Source organism: Thermobia domestica, chromosome 6 (assembly GCF_964235325.1).
Source record: "Thermobia domestica chromosome 6, izTheDome1.hap1.1, whole genome shotgun sequence".
Classification (NCBI taxonomy): Eukaryota; Metazoa; Arthropoda; class Insecta; order Zygentoma; family Lepismatidae; genus Thermobia; species Thermobia domestica.
Genome location: NC_137459.1, coordinates 293,924,438 through 293,943,272, shown reverse-complemented (window position 1 = coordinate 293,943,272; position 18,835 = coordinate 293,924,438). Strand labels below are relative to the sequence as shown.

The 18,835-nt window shown below is 33.9% G+C and overlaps 1 long non-coding RNA gene across 6 annotated transcripts in view; it reads left to right on the top strand.

Annotated features, from left to right (window-relative positions):
- LOC145688522 (uncharacterized) overlaps positions 1-18,835 on the top strand; it is a 592,332-nt gene that overhangs the window by 572,644 nt on the left and 853 nt on the right. For 4 of the 6 annotated variants that reach the window (XR_014131931.1, XR_014131932.1, XR_014131930.1 and 1 more), the window contains 3 exons: positions 1,446-1,627; positions 9,540-9,626; positions 12,480-12,622. This is a non-coding gene — a long non-coding RNA (uncharacterized LOC145688522). Of the gene's footprint in view, positions 1-1,445; positions 1,628-9,539; positions 9,627-12,479; positions 12,623-18,835 lie in introns of those variants that run through there. The other 2 variants (XR_014131927.1, XR_014131928.1) reach the window with 1 other exon arrangement.

The window sequence follows — 18,835 nt, the reverse complement described above, 5'->3', positions numbered from 1 at the left end:
CAAATTATATTCCTACATCATAATATTTATAGACATGCGACAATTTTCGACATGAGTGTACATCTACAGCTATAGACTAAACTTTTAGTCAAACTTGTACTTGAAAGTTAATTGATCAACTAGATTTTCGAAAATTGTCAAGTTCCAAACCAGATATTACCAGAGAACTTATCAGAGTTTATAATCTTTCAGACCGAGAGCTAGATTAAAATTTTGACTAGAAAGCTGTCTTTAGTATATTTTAGAAGAAAGATAGGGAAGGTCTGTAATCTTTTAGAATAATAAAGTTATTACGGAAGTAAGTTTTCCAGTATATTAAAAATTATGTGAGTATTATAAATTGACACTTAAAACTAATATTGGGAATTTGAAAGAAAAACGTTTTGGTCACGATCTGTGTGTGTAAGCCAGAAAAAAAATGTTTGGCGAAAGAGCACAGTGTAAAATTCTTAAGACCAGTAAATAAGTTTTCTGGATTCGTATCGCAACGTCAGATATTTGATGAAATTACGTTAAATCATTTATTTTTACAGATTAGCTTTTTAATGAGGGGGTGGGCGACTGTTGACTACTTTCCATATTTTTAGACTCCACAGAATTCTTTGCGATTGAGCTTCGTTGCAAGAAATCAAAAATAAAAACTGTTTAAAGTAAACTTCGATAACATGCAAACACATGTGTGTCTTGCATGCATCGTACAATGCCCTCGGAAGTATGCATAGGAAACTGATTCTTGTTCTAAAGAAATGTGTAGTCCTTGACGTGATCAGGAACAATTTCTCGTGTATGACTAACATTATTGGAGCGGGAGTGTTATATTTTGAACTATTTAACACATTAATTGTTCAGATCAGTATTGTCTATCAAAGTAAGGAAAAAAAGCAACTTTCTAAGTGGTTTTGTTTCGGAATTCAGTTTTTCTGGTGTGGCGATGAGATATAGTTTTAGGCACAGATAGCTTGAACTCGCTTCTATTTAAAAACACTTTAAAGCACAACGTACACAAAGATAGTGTTATGCCATATGTCAGATGAATATGCATTTTGGTTGTTCCTAAGCCTTTTGAAGAATCATTCTTTAAACATATCTCAAAGTTTCGTTAGCGTGTTTTGTTTGTGTATATTATTTAAAATAATTCATTCTTGACTTATGGGATAATTATCGCAAACAAAATGTAAATGCATATTTTTTTCTACTTTACTTTCATATTTATTTCACAATAGTTCAGATGTAACATAAATAATTTTAAAATCATATTTGCAATTTCAGCTAACAATAATTCGAAAATAATCAACAATACTTGAAAAGATAACATAAATTTTGTTGAATAGAGATGTGAATGTAGTTTACGATTATATAAAGTATATATGTAAAAAAAAAAAAAAAAAAAAAACTTTTTATATATTAGCAATGACTTACAGGTTTTTGACTTTGTTCCTTTCCAGCTTAGATATTTCTCTTGTACCACGGGCGTGTGGGGAAACATTTATTGATCTTACGAAGTTAATGGCACACCACTGCCAAGTAGTCATGCAAACACGCTTAGAGACTGTATGATAAAACTGCAATCCAGGGAAAATATAGGACAAAATATACAAAAGGATATGATCGCTATTGGGAGTGTCAGGTACGGAAACTTAAGAGCTTTTTTGAATATGCATGATGGACATATATACAGAACTACGGGGCAAGGGTTCTTCCTAAGGTTTATATAGCACTAGCTGTATATAGTCGTCGGTGTCTGGTCTTAATTCAGAACCTGGTTAAAAAAAGTAAACACCCGTCGTTACAGACTCAATTCAGAACCTCGATTAAAAGAGGAAAACAAAATCGTTACTCCATTCGCCGGTATGTATCCTCTTTTGATATATAAGCCCGCACAAGAATGACTTGATGTGGGTTACACACACGCAGGGGGCTATTAGAATCTTGAAACAAACATGTGTTTTTCACATATCTTTCCACTCCGAAATCCGATCCCTATTCGAAACCGAAAATCAAAAATGGGCTTCGTGCAGGATTAAATTTTATGAAGATTGTGTACCAAATTTGGTGTCTCTAGATCGCTTCTTTCTCTATAGAAAAAAAAACATATATACACTAATTATTATTATTATTATTATTATTATTATTATTATACATTAATCAATAATGCAGTAATATAGGTTTAGTAATGAAAACTTGAAAACGCTACTTATGTTGATAGAGAATCCCCTTCTAAAAATAAACGAAATTATGCCCCTGAGATTACTAATTGTGTGAAAATAGTTTTCAGGTCGTCACTAATCCCTTCGTTGAATTTAAGATTCTTAGGTGCATCATCTACATTTTAAAGCTGATTGCATTCCAATTAATATCTAATCGAAACATGAAGTTCTACTATATTGTACTGGCTAATCATATTATAATAACAGTACTTTATTTGTAGGTAACGGTAATTTCGAATCGTTAACAATCACCAATCCTGTTCAATATTTAGAAAGCTTTACCGCCAAGCCGCATGAAGTCAACTATTAACACACACTATTGAAAGAAAATAAGGTTCTAATAAAATCCGTCAGCATTTGTTCCTTGTCAAGAATAAATTTACTAAGGAACATTAAAGCAGTATATAAACTAGAAACAGTTGTTTGTTCAATGCAGTCCTCTTTTAAACTATTAACGAATTATACTCGGGAATCAAATGTGATTCATTCAGTTCACAAAACGTTAGGCATTTATCTATAAATAGATGCCTCTATGACAGATTAAGATACATGTACCAATGGAAGATAATTACGTATGTCCCGCTTTCTAAACAAGGTAGGCTCTTAATATCTTCAAAAATTATATTATAAGGGACGTTGTATTTCACAGTGCACGTTTACTTTATAGGGGACTTAATCATTATGGCTATAAATAGTTTGAGTTGAACATTGTCTTCTCAGAAAACTGTCGTTAAGATTGTACTAAAATATTTTTACTGTAAGCTTTTCTTAGATAATGTCAGCATCATATATATGGGTGGATGGATAAATGTGGTATATTCCTGCATAACTTTGAACGCCTGGATCAATCTCAACCAAACTTGGTACACACATGGCCCATAATCTAGAAAAAGTACTGTGGGGGTAACACAGTCCTAGCACCCCTTTAGGAGTTGGAAAGATAAATAATCGAAACGACCGATATTAATGTCGAATCCATGGTTTTCAGGCTCGCTAAACTGACAGGGACAGTTCCGATGACATTTAAACACAATTTTAGTCGAAAGGATAGGACATCTCTAGCACCCCTAGAGGTGTGAGTGTCAAAGATGCAATATGTAAAAATAATCGTAACCGTCCGATATTAGTGTTGATTCCGTAATTTTCAGGATCTGTAAGATGAATCGTCACACTCTCAATACTGTTTAAGTTCAGCCCCCATCAGCATGAGGGGTGAAATTAAATTTCTTAAATGACAAGGTTAGTGTCGAATCCGTATTTTTTAGAGTCGGGAAATCGGCTGATCCGTTTGAAATTACTTTTGGAATATAGTTATTACCCACCTCAAGCAAGTGTTTATTATGCTAGTTTGATTAAAGGGAGTATTCTGGGGGTAGAGTATATCAAAATTTATGCCAAAGTTTTTTTTTTTTTATCATTATACTTTCATTGGAATGCTTATCCCAAGGTGGAAACTGTTCAAATACTTTTTCATACACCTATTCTTCCCGTGCGAAGAACGGGTATTTCAACTTGTAAAAGGTAAACGCAAAACTTAAACGATTTAACGCACAAGCATTTGTCGTTCCCGCACAAGAGAAGTATTGTTACTGTAATACAAACATTAAGTTTAATAAAAGAATAAAAAATCACATCGCATTACATTTTCAATATATAGTATTACGGGTGTCTTTGGGAGGGGCATAAATTGTATTTGAGTAATACTATATATATATCCTAAATACTTACGCGTAAATATAGTAAAGTACACTCACGTGTTCTACAAAGGACCTGGCTTAAAAATTCATAACGAGGGAACAATGACATGAGATTATACCAATCAGGTTTTCACTACAGGTTATTTATATCTGCTATATGGAAACTCAAATACATCCTGGTGGCATTTAGTTTCTTGTGCTTACTACCCGTAGGACGCTATGTTCTTCCGGTAGGAGAATGTTCTATCATTAAGGCGAGAGATCTAGATTTTTACATGTCAGTATTACTTTCTGTTGCAGCGCATTTGTAATAATTAGACTTCGGATTTTTGCATATTTGCATGTTTTTTTCCTGATGTGATATTGATATGCTCTTTAAACAGAAATCCGTTTCAGGTGTTTTGGGGTAAAATAGCAGAGTTTTATAGTGCATATATTTGCACATTTAGGAGGTTAGTGCATGTTTATGTCGTTACTGCATATAAATGCATATCCAAAGGAACGATCAAATTGATAGTTTTTAACGTCCAACAACTTTCCTCCTAAACGGAATTTCAAGTTTCTAATATAAATTAGAGTCCAGATCTTAAAATGGCTGATTGTTCTCGGTTTAGAATATCTTCCAAGGTCGTGTGAAAGGAGAATAACAAAAGGGTGAGTGAGCGGTTCCCGCTCTTGACTGCTGTCTTCTTCCCGCTCTGAACTGCTATCATAGATATCTTTCTGTATCGTGCCATTTTTTTTTTTTTTTATCATCTCTGGCGAATGTCGATCTGGTATCATTTCTAATTCATTTTCGTACTCATTGATAATTAAATTGCACCAAAATGTCGCAAACGACTCATCTTCTGCTCCAACTGATGTTTGATTCTTAAATCTGCGCCTTAGTTTGTCTTTTAACAGTTCAACTACATGAAGGGGGTTAATGCCAGCAGCTCACCCATTTTTTCCACACTGACTACCACACCTAACACTAATTAGAGTTTACTACCACACACTGGCGCAACTGACTGATCTTCACTCAGCACCTATAACATGCAATTTAACTGCTAGTGTTTCGAAGGATAGGTTGCGCTGTCGGCGGAAAACGAGTTTTACACGGGAATGACATCATACAGTGGTCAGTACTTAGTCCTGTATATGTCTACCAAGTTTTATGTTGATCCTCGCGTTCGAACCGAAACATGTCCCTTGTCAGAAGTTCAAGTTGCTACTGTTGTTTGTGTGTGGGGGGCGGGGGGGGGGAATTTGAAATTGTGTGGTCTTGTGGCAGTATAAGAATGGCAAAAGAAAAATCTGGGTCCATTTAGTTGTAGTGCGACATTTTCAAATTCGAATTTTAACTAGCGCAGAATATTGTCCAAATTTTGTTCACCCAAGAAAGAAATTTGTACCATTCAAATAAACGAGGGAGGGCCATTTCAAAATTTGTCCTCATCGATCACTTGTAGTGCGGCATCTTAAAACTTGAATTTTAACTACCTCAGAATTTTGTCCAATTTTTTGTCCACCCAAGAAAAAAAATTGTACCATTCAAATAAACGAGGGAGGACCATTTCAAAATTTCGGCCACTTCAATCACCTGTAGTGCGACATCTTAAAATTGGAATTTTAATTAGCTCAGAATTGTGTCGAATTTTAAAACATTTGTGTATCACCAAGAACAAATTCTGAACCATTGAAATAAACCATGGACGGTCATTTAAAATTTGGCCACTGAAATTACCTGTAGTGAGACACTTTCAAATTCGAATTTCAGCTATCTTGATGGTACAAAAATCTACAGAAAATAGAGAACATTCTAAACTAGTTAGAATTCGAATTTAAAGATGTCACACTACTGGTGATTGAAGTGGCTAAAGTTTTGAAATGGACCTCCCTCGTTTATTTGAATGGTACAATTTTTGTTCTTGGGTGGACAAACATGGAAAAAATTCTGAGCTTGTTAAAATTCAAATTTGAGGATGTCGCACTACAGGTGATCGAAGTGACCGAAAAATTAAATGACCTTCTCTCGTCTATTTGAATGGTACAATTTTTTTCTTGGGTGGACAAAGTTCTGAGCTAGTTAAAATTCAAATTTGAAAATGTCGCATTACATGTGATCGAAGTATAAAAGTATACAGGTATAACAATACACACTTCTCCCTCATACCTATTCTGTCTATGAATACACAACTTGGTACACACATTTCTTATATTCTATACTATTTTTAGAGATACATTTAGATTGTCTACTTTTACCCGGGGCCGCTCCAGAGGAGTCCAAAGTTGATGGGAGGGATTTTTTTCCAACATTCTCTCACCTTTTCAAATGCATTATGGACCCCAATACATATCACCTCTGGAAAGCTTGTTTTATGCTGAAGAGAATTAACTATAAATCATGGTTTTCCAATGAATAGTGTTGATGCAATAGGTATTTCACTGCGATTTTCTTTATACCAACAGGGTTAATGGGCCACAGGGACTTACTCCGTTGTCCATGGCACCTAATTTTTTGAGCATGAACATATCTTTATGCTTATCGAATAGACTAGGTTTGATTCGGATGTCCTGATGGCACGTTCATGTCCGTTCCTTGTTAGTTAGTTAAAATTCAATTTTGAAGATGTCTCACTACAGGTGATCGAAGTGGTTGAAACTTTTAAATGGCCTTGGTTTGTTAATTTGAATGGTACAATTGTTTTCTTCGTTGGACAAAATTCCTGAGCTAGTTAAATTCAAATTTGATGATGTTGCACTACAAGTGATCGAAATTTGTAAAAGGCCATCTTTAATAATTTGAATGGTATAATTTTTTTTCTTGGGTCGACAAAAATTGGACAAAGGTGTCACACTACAACTAAATGGGCTCGAAAAATTTTCTAGAAGTTATCTTCTGAAGCAATAGATTGAAGCTGAGAAACGTTAACAATTCAACATGAAAATATATTTTGCAAAGTGTATGCTAAACAAGTAATACTTTCAAAGTAAGTAAGATTGTTTTCAGAAAATGACATTTCTATTTTGTCGACAGCAAAAGCTCAAACTTTTGCAACGCTTTTTTTGGCCTTCTTATATTTTTAGTTTCAAGTCTGGTAAGAAGTTTATGCAACTATGAAACAGCCTAGATGCAGCTTTCTTTTTGCGTACTTGACAGAGTTATCCCAAAGAAAACGTAGAAAAATGTATTTCGGGAAGAAATAAACAACCTTTTCAAAAATGAGCTCTAAATAAGAGAGTATTTAAATGTAAGCTTTTGTTGCTTTCATGCACACTTCTGTCTCTCAAACGTAAATTCCCTACTAAGTCTTCTGTTATGTTTTCGATAACTTCACCTTCTTCCCATTTATTCCTTGTTCAAATCACTTTATTCCATTTAAAGTATCAATATTATACATTGTAAATTATTGCTGTTTAAAACGGACAATGTTACGGTAGAAGAAAATTGGATACAAAAAGTAATTTCAAGTGGATTTATTTTCTTTTAAACGAGAACATAATATAATGTGTTAAATTCTCTTGATTAGGCGAAGCCTGAGTTGCGAACAACGGATGTTAAAATACACTTTTTAACGGAAATTTTCAAGTTCCGTAATGCGGTGTTTAAAAAATTTTTAGACGTTCTGTGAGAGGTTAGGTATATGAACTTTGTTGTGTGTAAAGGTCTTGGTTTACTTGTTACCCTACACATTTACTCTTAGTCCACAACCATGTAAGGCCCTAGCAGGGCCGTAACTTATGGGAGGCAGGGGTGCAACTGCCCCTCCAGGAAAGCTCTACGCCGTTCGAGGGGCCCATTTTGAGAGAAAATTTTCTTATTCTATATACAATATGAACATGAAATTATAAATGAAGCATCAAACATGATCACTACATTACATAAACAAAACAACACACAAACGGTAAATAAAACAAAAATGAGTCGTGGACAGATTTCAGTAAGAAATGTCTAAAATTAGGGGCCCTAGAAATAATATTTATACGTATGGCTTTGGGATTTGTCAATATTGTCCAGTTAACTAATTTATGTATGGAACGGGCCCAGGGGCTTAACTAACGGCCCCGCAAACTTTGTCGTGCGGGGGGGGGCATAAAGAATAAAAGAAAAATGGAAAGAAGGGGCCCAAGAATTAGAAAAACAACTTCTTCTAGGGGACCCAAATACGCGTATTAATGCTTGCCTTCCCCTCCCCCCAGAAAAAAATCTAAGTTACGGCGCGAGGCGAAAAATTCTTGTCTAATGTGAATAAAGTGTTTCTGGGAACAACGACGCACGAATTTCAGATTTAACATCAAGTAACATTGTTTCTTTGAAACACTGTCCCTTAACGACCCGTAACACGGAAGGAACATTTTCGATGTACACTAATGTTTTAACTGATAAATGCAAGTTTTCGCTAGAAAACACCGAAAACTACATAGCTGTATATTGTAACATGAATGCATCATAGTTATACACAAATATATGCCGTTCAAGTAATAGAGATTTTTTCTCTAAAGACAAAATTCCTCATTTAACTTTAGCTTTTGATTGCTGCATATTTACAATTTTTAGTGCATATTTGCATATTTTCAGTGCATATTTTCGTGATTTTTAGCGCATATTTGCATGCATATTTTGCCTTTTTTTTAGTGCATATCGATCCGAAGTCTAGTAATAATTAGCATTTACTTTTAGAAGTTCGATCTTTTTAAAATTGCATTATGTCAAGAGTGGAAATACCATAAAAGTGTATAATACTATCCCCCCCCTTCCTCGTCAACAGGGAGTAGTAGTTGAGCTTCCTTTTCCCTGTATAGTTATGGCACATGCTTCCGGCACGAGAGACCCAAGTTCAATTCGCGGCGAGAGCTCATGTGATTCGAGTTCCACATTATGCTGCGTAGGTCCAAGTCTCATCACTTCGATGCTGAACGGCACGCTTAAACCTAACAAACCAAACCAAATGACTAGTTACCATAACGTTGTTTATTTTAACTTGATTGCCTTAAGTTTTTAAACTATTGACACACGTATAGGACTATCTCCAGAAGTTTAACATTTGATAGTGGATTTTCGAGGTTATAAAATATCAGGGTTATGTCAAAACAGTTCTGTACGTTTCTTGTACATTCATATACAATAATATATAAATTACTAATTTGATTATGGAAATATACTTTCCTAAAGACTCCACTCATGAACGGAGAACTAAAATCCAAAATTGTTATTATTTTCAGAGAAACTGTTTTTGAGTTGATTGGAGTGTCAAGTCACATCAGTACAAGACTAAGTATATGATTAACCGCAATTAGGTGGAGCCATTTACACTTGAGCAGCGTAGCGTTTGGCAACTTAAAAAAGAAAGTTTCGAGTTTGGTGTTGTACAGCCATTGAAGTCACGTGGTTTAAACATAATTAATTTGTTCCGCCAGAGCTTTGATTTGAAAGACCATAATACGATAAATACAGTTTGAATGTTAAATAAATCTTTATTTATTTATTTATACAAGAAAGTATAATTTGAAGAAATATGGTGTTGGTATGTTAGATTTTTGAATGGAATGTTTCATCCTTCAATTTTTTATGAATTATTATTTCACTTTTCTTTATTTCCGAGATTTATTCATTGTCATATTTCTGCTCTAACTTAAACAAACGTATTTTCAGGTAAAACATCTTCCTTAATTTCATCAATTTTGGAGAAAAGAGTTCAGGCGGAATAGGAGGCAGTTTTACACATACCTAGTTGTCAGAGTAAGTGAAAGTTATAGAGTAATGACATAGTAGCCCATTTTGGGGGTATCTGGGAATTATTTCAGACATCTTGCTTGACTAATCGTCTGTTTCAGCGTTCTTTACTGGCCATTTCATTTTCGATAGAGGTATGGATTGGCATTACTCACACAACGACTGTTTACTCTCCTGGTTTTGAGTTCACGATCCTGTCTGGCGCATTTATAAATATATTTTCAGGTATGAACATATGTTGATTCCACATTAATATTCGCGTGGCAGTAATTTGATACGTTTGACATTCAACAAACTTTGAGATTAAGCCTTAATCTGTACTATTCATTTTGTAAAACTGGAGCTCTTTTTTTTTCTTTTTTTCGCGTGGACTTGTCACTCACCATGCCTTCCAGTTCTCTAGTAATATTTATTATGCACCAGACAACAAATATATATATTTATTGATGGTAGTATTATCCCAGTACTGAAGTAGTTTGCCAAGTCATGTTTACTGTGTAGAAGTTTGCATCGTCAAATAATGCAGTAATGTTATTTTCTAATTAAATTACTCCATGATAGTATCTTAAACTTCAGTTACTTTGATGCATACACATTTTTGAACTCTAACTATTAAGGCATTTTCTTTATATTGTTATATTTCAGTTATTTTGAAAATAATAGTTTTATTACTATATACGTAAGTAGAAATTAGTTATTAAAGGTTATTTAATTTTTCGTTATATAATATAGGGTGTATCAGATCGCCCGTCCCAGGCAGTTGTCTCGGCTCGTAGTGCACGTAGATACTTCAAACAAAAAATTGAATGAACAAATCGTATGTGGAGAATCAAATGGTGATACTTCCATATTCAGTGGCGTAGCGAAAATATTTCCACGGGGTGTCAACTTCAAAATTTCAAATAAAAAGTGGTATCAATTTCAATTTCTTTGGAAGTATTTTTGAAAAGTAAACAACTTTTATAGGAAACAATTTCTGCTAAAGTGTACGGTTTGACATCTATGAGTGTTATTTGTTGTTGAATTGCTACTATCAAGACCAGCCGTCCCAGGCATTTTTCTTGGCTCGTAGTGACGCAATGACGACGCCAGCTTTAAGTTCTTAGGGGGCCAAGGGTGGAGCGGCTATTTGCCATACCAAAAATGACATATTTAATACGTTTGACTTATTTTACATTACATTGTGTATTTCGTTGCTGTTTTCATATTAGACCTATATATGATTATAGATTAAACTTATTTCAAGTAAAATTTGTAACTAACAAATAAGGAACGTCTGCACATGAAATATTTTTCAATGAAACTTTTGAAGCCTAAACATAAATTGAATTATTTTCGCGTATGCTACAAGTAACACATTCGCCTAGTACTATATACTTCGTATATATTTCTCTCTCTCTCTCTCTCTATATATATATATATATATATATATATATATATATATATATATATATATATATAATATGAGAGAGAGAGAGAGAGAATTTACGAGGAGCTTCAGAAAATGTCTAATCCAGAAGGAGTGTAGGTACTACGTAGAAAAATGAAACCGTAGTTTAGAAAAACATCTCTCTTTGTATGTACAAATATAAATTTTCACATTAATAATGAAATTCTTATTGTTTCTCAGGCCTCTGAGGTGATTGTGTATGCCCAAACAGATAATTTCACGAACATCCAGATCCTAACTGTTATAACATTTTTGTTCCACCAAGGAAAGTCACCGAAGTAAATTAATTAGGAAATCAGTGAAACACTGCGGGACTCTCCTCCGTTATATACAGTGCTGAAGACGTAAGTGGCTTAGTATAAATGTGGCGATTTCTCAACAAATTATGCTTTACATCCAGGATGATTAAAAGCAATGACCCTTCCCTAAATCATGGGTGCAATTTGTGACATTATTCTTGAAAATTGCAGCATTTCAGCCAATGGTGGATATAGCCCGGGGCCGGAAGGTCTAGGCCACCCCAGTTTTTGAGTGACAAAATTAATTTAAGCTATTATTTATATAGTTTTTTTTTTTTAAAGTGTATAGTAAACTCACGATATACACATTATTCTGTAGTCTGAGGTCTGGCTGCACCCCGCTTTCTCAGTTTTTACCTTCTCAGCAAAACTTGTCAGAGATTGTGGGCATTTCTTTGGAACTCGTTGGTAGCATAATTCAGAATGGCTTCGCCAAGCGCCGAAATACTTTTCTCGACTGCCGAGCACGATCGGAAAACTGTTCACCATATTTTTTGTTTGATGTGTTTTCGTGCACTACGAGCGTAGAAAAATGTCTGGGACGGGTGGGCTTGATAGTAGCAATTCAACAACAAATAACACTCGTGGATGCCAAACCGTAGACTTCAGCGAAAATTGTTTCCTATAAAAATTGTTTCTTTTTCAATAATACTTCCAAAGAAATTGAAATTGATACTACTTTCTATTTGAAATTTTGAAGTTGACACCCCTTGGAAATATTTCCGCTACGCCACTGGATATGAAAGTATCATCATTTGATTATCCACATACGATTTGGTCATTCAATTTTTTGTTTGAAGTATCTACGTGCACTACGAGCCGAGACAAATGCTTGGGACGGGTGGTATGATACACCCTATATATATATATATATATATATATATATATATATATATATATATATATATATATATATATATATATATATATATATATATATATATATATATATATATATATATATATAATATGCTTGTAGACAAACTTACGTAAAGTAGTTTAGTTTCAAACTCAGAAAAATTAGTAACTTTCACTTTTAAAATATGCAACACTTGTTTTTTTTTTTTTTTTTTTTTTTTTTTTTTTTTTTTTTTTTTTTTTGTCTTGTAGAAAAAAAAATAGGTGCAAATTCGTTCCTAAGAACAATTTCATGGTGAAGCAAGCTGCTACTCTAGTTGAAGAAATGTGACATTGTCTTCTACCACTCTAACAAACAATCCATATGTGAAAACAGGAGTTTAATCTCGTGTAAGGTAAAAAGATGTAATCCTGTCATTCTAATTCAATTGGAGTCATGCATAGTATTTTGAAAATAAAATCATCCTTTCGAAAACATAGTACGTGATACGAATTACAATAAACAAGACATTATATGGCTAGTAATCGATAAATTATCTTAAAAATGCATTATTGATAGCCGTAAGTAGTCTTCATAACGTTTTAGATATTCGAATATAGTTATGAGTGTTACTTCCCTAACTACATGAAAGTTCACTGAAAGGCTAGCAGTATTACCAACATTGAGTTCTCGGACGAAAGGAAAATAAAATCTAAATGGAAGGTACAAAAAAAATGATTAATCGATCTTTTTTTGTTTCTCTTTTTCTGACATTTTAACAATCGTCATTGATGTTGGAAAAAATAAATATGAATAATCTCTGTTCTAGTCTATCTGGTATAGTTTGACTTGCCTACTTTAAAATAGTTTGAATAACTTTGACACACTGTAAAATGAAAGTGACGAGAGAGATATTATGTGTATAGTCTATATGTATACCTTTAGCAATTTTGGGGCCACGGTGGCTCAGTGGTAGAGCGTCCACCTCTGGTGTATGGGGTCCCGGGTTCAAACCCTGCTCCCGCCAAGTGAACTTTGTGGTGGACAAACACCGTGTGTGCGTGGGCTTTCTCGGGATTCTCCCGTTTCCTCCCACTTTCTTCATTCCACCATTTCATTCATTTCTCATAATAACCGTCTGCTTAACCGGCATAACCGTGGGACGTAAAACTCAAAGATTTCATTTTATTACCTTTAACAATGTAATAATCGAAACCTCGGAATTATTATAGGCTACTAATTATCATCATGCTTTGACTCGATGGAGAGCTTACCCCCATAGTGTAAAAGATGGAGCAAGGTGTGAAAAATGCAGTACATGGAAACTTTTACTGAGGATGATTCTTTAGAACCATTACTGACAAAGATGAGAGTCTGGTGTATAGGCTTTTTTCTTCACATTGTGTATAATCGATTTCCAGAAATTCAGTTTGATGGGGGTACTTTTTAAAGCCTACTGAACATTGAAACTTCCTGATACACCGCACAGTAGACACTCTCATTCACTTGCATGAATTTTGGAAGGAACTTTCTCGTAGCCATATGGTGAGCGTACGCGTGTTTGGCACGTAGACCCGGGCTTGATTCTTAAGGACTTCATGTAGTTCGGATCCCACGTTAAACTGCCTCATACACATATAGTCTCGCTGCTGAAAGGAGAATAAACTACAATCCAACCAACCAACGAATTTCGGAAATTCCATCTCTAGCTGATGGGGAATTTGAAATAAGTTTGACTCATCAGACATAAAGCCTCATAAATTGGTATAACTAGAATTCGTGCATACAATTCACTTGCAGGAATTTTGGAAATTCCACTTCAAAGTGGTGAGCAAGTGGAAGGATTCAGTATGCCAAGTGCAGCAGGAAGTTTCAAATCGAGGAACGACTTTGAAGTACGGAGAGTTTAGAACTACAGCAAATATATTTTATTTATGTATTTATTATAAAATGCCACATCAACAACAGATCCAACAACCATTTATTAAATTGAAGAATAAGTTGGCGCAAGGCAGGCTGGAACGCATTGGGTCTCACTTACCGTCGTGAAACCTAATTACAGAAAATATTGCTGAATATTTTAAGCAGAAAATAACTATTGATCTAAGTTAAGATCTTAATATTATTTTCCATGCTTTGGTGATATAATAGCTTCCGCTCTTTTACAACTTGTGTGCAATCACTGAATAATTCTGGATTTATTTGCTGATGTTTGGTTAAGTTACTGAAGTATGACGTTAAATTCAATGATAAGTGCAAATTTGCTGTATTTGTATGCAATGTCATAAAAGTAGTTCACATGCATTATTTGATTTACTTCTCTGTATTATGTGGATAAAATATACAATTAATTTTACAAATAGCAATAAAACTTTATCAGTGGTAACGAGAGCAGATATTGTCAGAGGGGGGCGTATTCTTTTACACATGAGAAGATAAAGCTATCCTGTTCCATGAAGTATTCAATTACAGGTTATTCTCCGCTTACAAAAGCTAATAACTTCACAAACAATTCAGTTATCATACATCTTACGAGAAATTATTATTAAATATATATCTCTAAAATGTGTAATTAAAATATCCATTACAAAGTATTTGTTTTTAAACAACAAATACATAAAATTTAGTGTTTATTACTCCTGACATAAGCAACATTAAATCTGGTCCTCAAATAATACAGATGTGGTTTGAAAAATTATTTTATTTTAAGCTAATGTTAAATTCTGATTGCAATCCAGATAGAATACAAGACAAAAGACAATCATTTTTGTTTCTTTGGCTGCACAATGGGACTGTAGCATCGTTATATTGCAATATAAATCTCTAATATTCAGCAATAACAACATGGACCATTTACGTACATTATTGCTTCTACGTACATTTTCTCTATTGCTAACACTATTAAGGCTATCTATGAAACTAGTAAGTTCGATATTTTCCGATTTCTTTAAATACAACTACGCGGTGAACCAATTCGTAACACGGCATACCTTGATTTCTTTTGCTTCCCTTCTTACTCAGTTCTATCATATAATCATGTATGATTTCAAAACTTGAAACTTTACAAAAATGAAAAGAAATTCTGTAACAAACAGTGGCATCAAGAATTCGCATTGAATGACATGAGTGTTTTCACTAGGTTGAGAAGTTTCATTTTAGTATTCATAAATTTGAAACGGATATTTTAAAAATAGTTTCTTTATATGACTACTGATAATGTGAATTCACTACAATAGTAAACACACATTTTCAATGCTAAGTGTTGTTACTTCACGAGCAGTTCCGTTCATATGACAGACACCCAACCAGAATTTTAAGTCTAAACACATCCGTAGCCTCAGTCACTTACATACACTAGCACAGTGGTAAAATCATATTCTACAACGGAAAAAGGGCATAAATATACTGTACAGAAAGTACAATGACCTGAAGATTCTGAATTTCATGAGGGTTAAAGAGTCTTCAGACACCGCAACACAAACGGAACACTTGTGCTTTTCAGTCCAAATTCACATAGGGAAGCATATTGGGGTTTGTTGGGGTTTGCTAATTTCATCTCCTATACTGCGTGCTCTTCCGATACCCACAACCAGAGGAGTTCTCACGTTGTCCGTGATGTATGACGCTAACTGCTTAGGCCGATATACTAAAGTGTCATTTACAAATTTTGTGTGAGTGAACGTCGTAAACTCGAAATGTCATATGTCGAAACTGTTGTAACCCAAGGACCCATATAATATAAAGATACTAAAATATGCGTAATTTTAATTCTTCACTGTATGAAATATACAGGGTATCCATAAAGTCCTTTGCCACCCCTAAAACTCGGAAACGGTGAAATATATGTCAAAAGGAGAGAACACGTATTTTATCATTTCAAAAGTATCATGTATTGAGGGAAACAAAGTTGCCCCAGGGTCGCTCGGAGGAACCCAAACAGGGTCAACTCAAAATTTTAAAATATCAAGGGGGTTAAGTAGTACATCGTTTGAAAGCTATTTTCAAAAGGAAAACGATGGGATAAGTTTCGATGTTCTATAATAAACCAGTACAAAAAGGCGGCAGATCAAAATGTTAATACAGTTTGCATTGAAGTTTCTTTGGTCACCCCTAGAAATTTGAAATAGTTCAACAGATGTCAAAACTGAAAAACACGTATTTCATCATTTCAAAGCTACTACGTATAGAAAGAAACCAAGTTGGCCCAGGGTCCCTCGGAGGGTCCCAGACGAGGTCCAACTCAAAATTTTCCAATGGCAAGGGGGGTCAAGTAGTATATCGTTTGAAAGCTATTGTTAAAAGAAGGAAGATGGAACAGGTCTAATGTTTCAATACCAACCCCGCGTGAAATGGCGGGGAATTTAAAACGTTAACACGGCCTTCATTGAAAAATCCATGAAACTTCCAATGATCCAAAACTATAAAACATAAGATGTCAAAAAGCTAAAAGGAGTGTTTCCTTATTTGTAAAGTACAGATTTTCGATGTGCAAATATTTGTCCCAGAATCCCTGCAGGTTCCCAAGTAGGGTCCAACTTAAAATTTGCGAATAGAAAAAGCGTCAAGCACCATATTGTTTGAAAGTTATTCGTAAAAGAATGAAGACGATACCAGTTCGGAACGGCTATGCAAACAGTGTCTGAAAGAACAGGGATTGGGTGAACTGAGAGATATGTAAAAAGTCACATCTATTGAAAGGTTTAATTAACTGGGTGCCATGTCTGCGTTACTAATTGAGACAATACTATTTCAAGTAGAAGTGTGCCTACTACTACTACTACTACTACTGACGCTGTTACAAGTACTAATATTTCTGTCCCATCTTCCTTCTTTTAACAATAGTTTTCAAACTATATACTACATGACCCCTATGCCATCTGAAAATTTTGAGTTCGACCCTGTCTGGGACCCTCCGAGTGACCCTGGGGCAACTTTGTTTCCCTCAGTACGTAGTACTTTTGAAATGATGAAATACGTGTTTTCCCCTTTTGACACACATTTCACCGTTTCCGAGTTTTAGGGGGTGGCAAAGGACTTTATGGACACTCTGTATATGTTTAATAAACAGGAATATATACGCACGTGATATGATAAAAGAATTGTGACCTGAACACCCATAAATATTAAAATAATAATTTGCTAAATTTCAACATGAGAACACACACCGCAATATAGGTGTTACACATCGTAAACACAGATATAATTATTAATCTGAGAAAATTAACTTCCTGCCCTATTTTAACAGAAAACATCTTTGTTTTCAGTATAATCAAGTATATAATGTTTTGTTGTTTTTTTTTTTTTTAAGTTAAGCGTTCGTTTCAGCACCGGGAATCGAACCGGAAACACATTCACCAATGACACTCGTTCTAGTAACTAAACCAGCGGCTAGGACATATAGGTTTAACGTCGGATGTAGCGGCTTAGTGTATGTTGAAAATACTTTTATAAAAATTGAATAACAAGATGCCACGAACTCTAATTATAGATTTCTATTTCCACTAAGAAAAAAACATTACGGAAATTTGATAAACATTAAGGAATGTATCAGAAATTAATCTTGTTTACAAGTAACATTTAGAAGTTAAATTATTGGGTGTTCATAAACATAATCTATTAATTTCCTCCTAGAGACATTAATTGTATCTAGAATTCAAGGTAACATTTTTTACTAGTTTTACCGTACACTTTCGTTCCCTTATTTGAATATTCAAACATGATACCTGAGTGACCTGTGTACACAATGGATGACACCTGTTATCACGAAAAACTTAAGGGTCTTTTACGCTTCCTGCACCAATTTCGAATTTTAATGAATAAGTTCAGTTTTCTAGACTTTCCGTAATGCAGAAATTGAGTGCTTGAAAATCTACTTTTTAAACTGCACATACAGATTTTTGGATGATTAGTTATTCACTAAAATTTTTAAAAGTTGGGTAGGTTTTCTTTATTTTATATATATATATATATATATATATATATATATATATATATATATATATATATATATATATATATATATATATATATATATATATATATATATATATATAATATATATTATAATAGTTGCATTAGGATAGAGTTTTCGTCTGCACGAGTTTCTTTATTTCGATTGTGTAAACTAATAAATGAACTGACAGTTCGAGATATTTCTAATGAAATAAATTAATTCGATATTGAAATAAAGTGCAAATGCGCAGCCCAAAAAGAGTATGCAATCTTTAGTGTGTGAACATTTCTGAGAGAAACTAATAACTGGTCCATAATTCATAATAAAATATATCAGCGGCATGACTCATTATTCATATAAACATAGTTACTTACACACATTTTTCTAATCTTATAAATACATTTGCTGATGTTGGTAACGTGTTTAAGAAATTGAAAAGTCAATAAAATACGCATAAAAGCTTATGATAACTCTGAATTGTTTTCAAAAATGAAAGACTATGAAAATTGACATTCGTTTTCATAATTATTGATACACGATCTAATAGATTTCTACAACCCAAAGTTGCTTTAAAGTACCACAATTTAGTTTTGAAGACGGTTATAATTAATTTAGTATATAACATAGGCAAAAAAAAGTGTAATCCTAACTATGAGATTAGCACAATGATTTAAA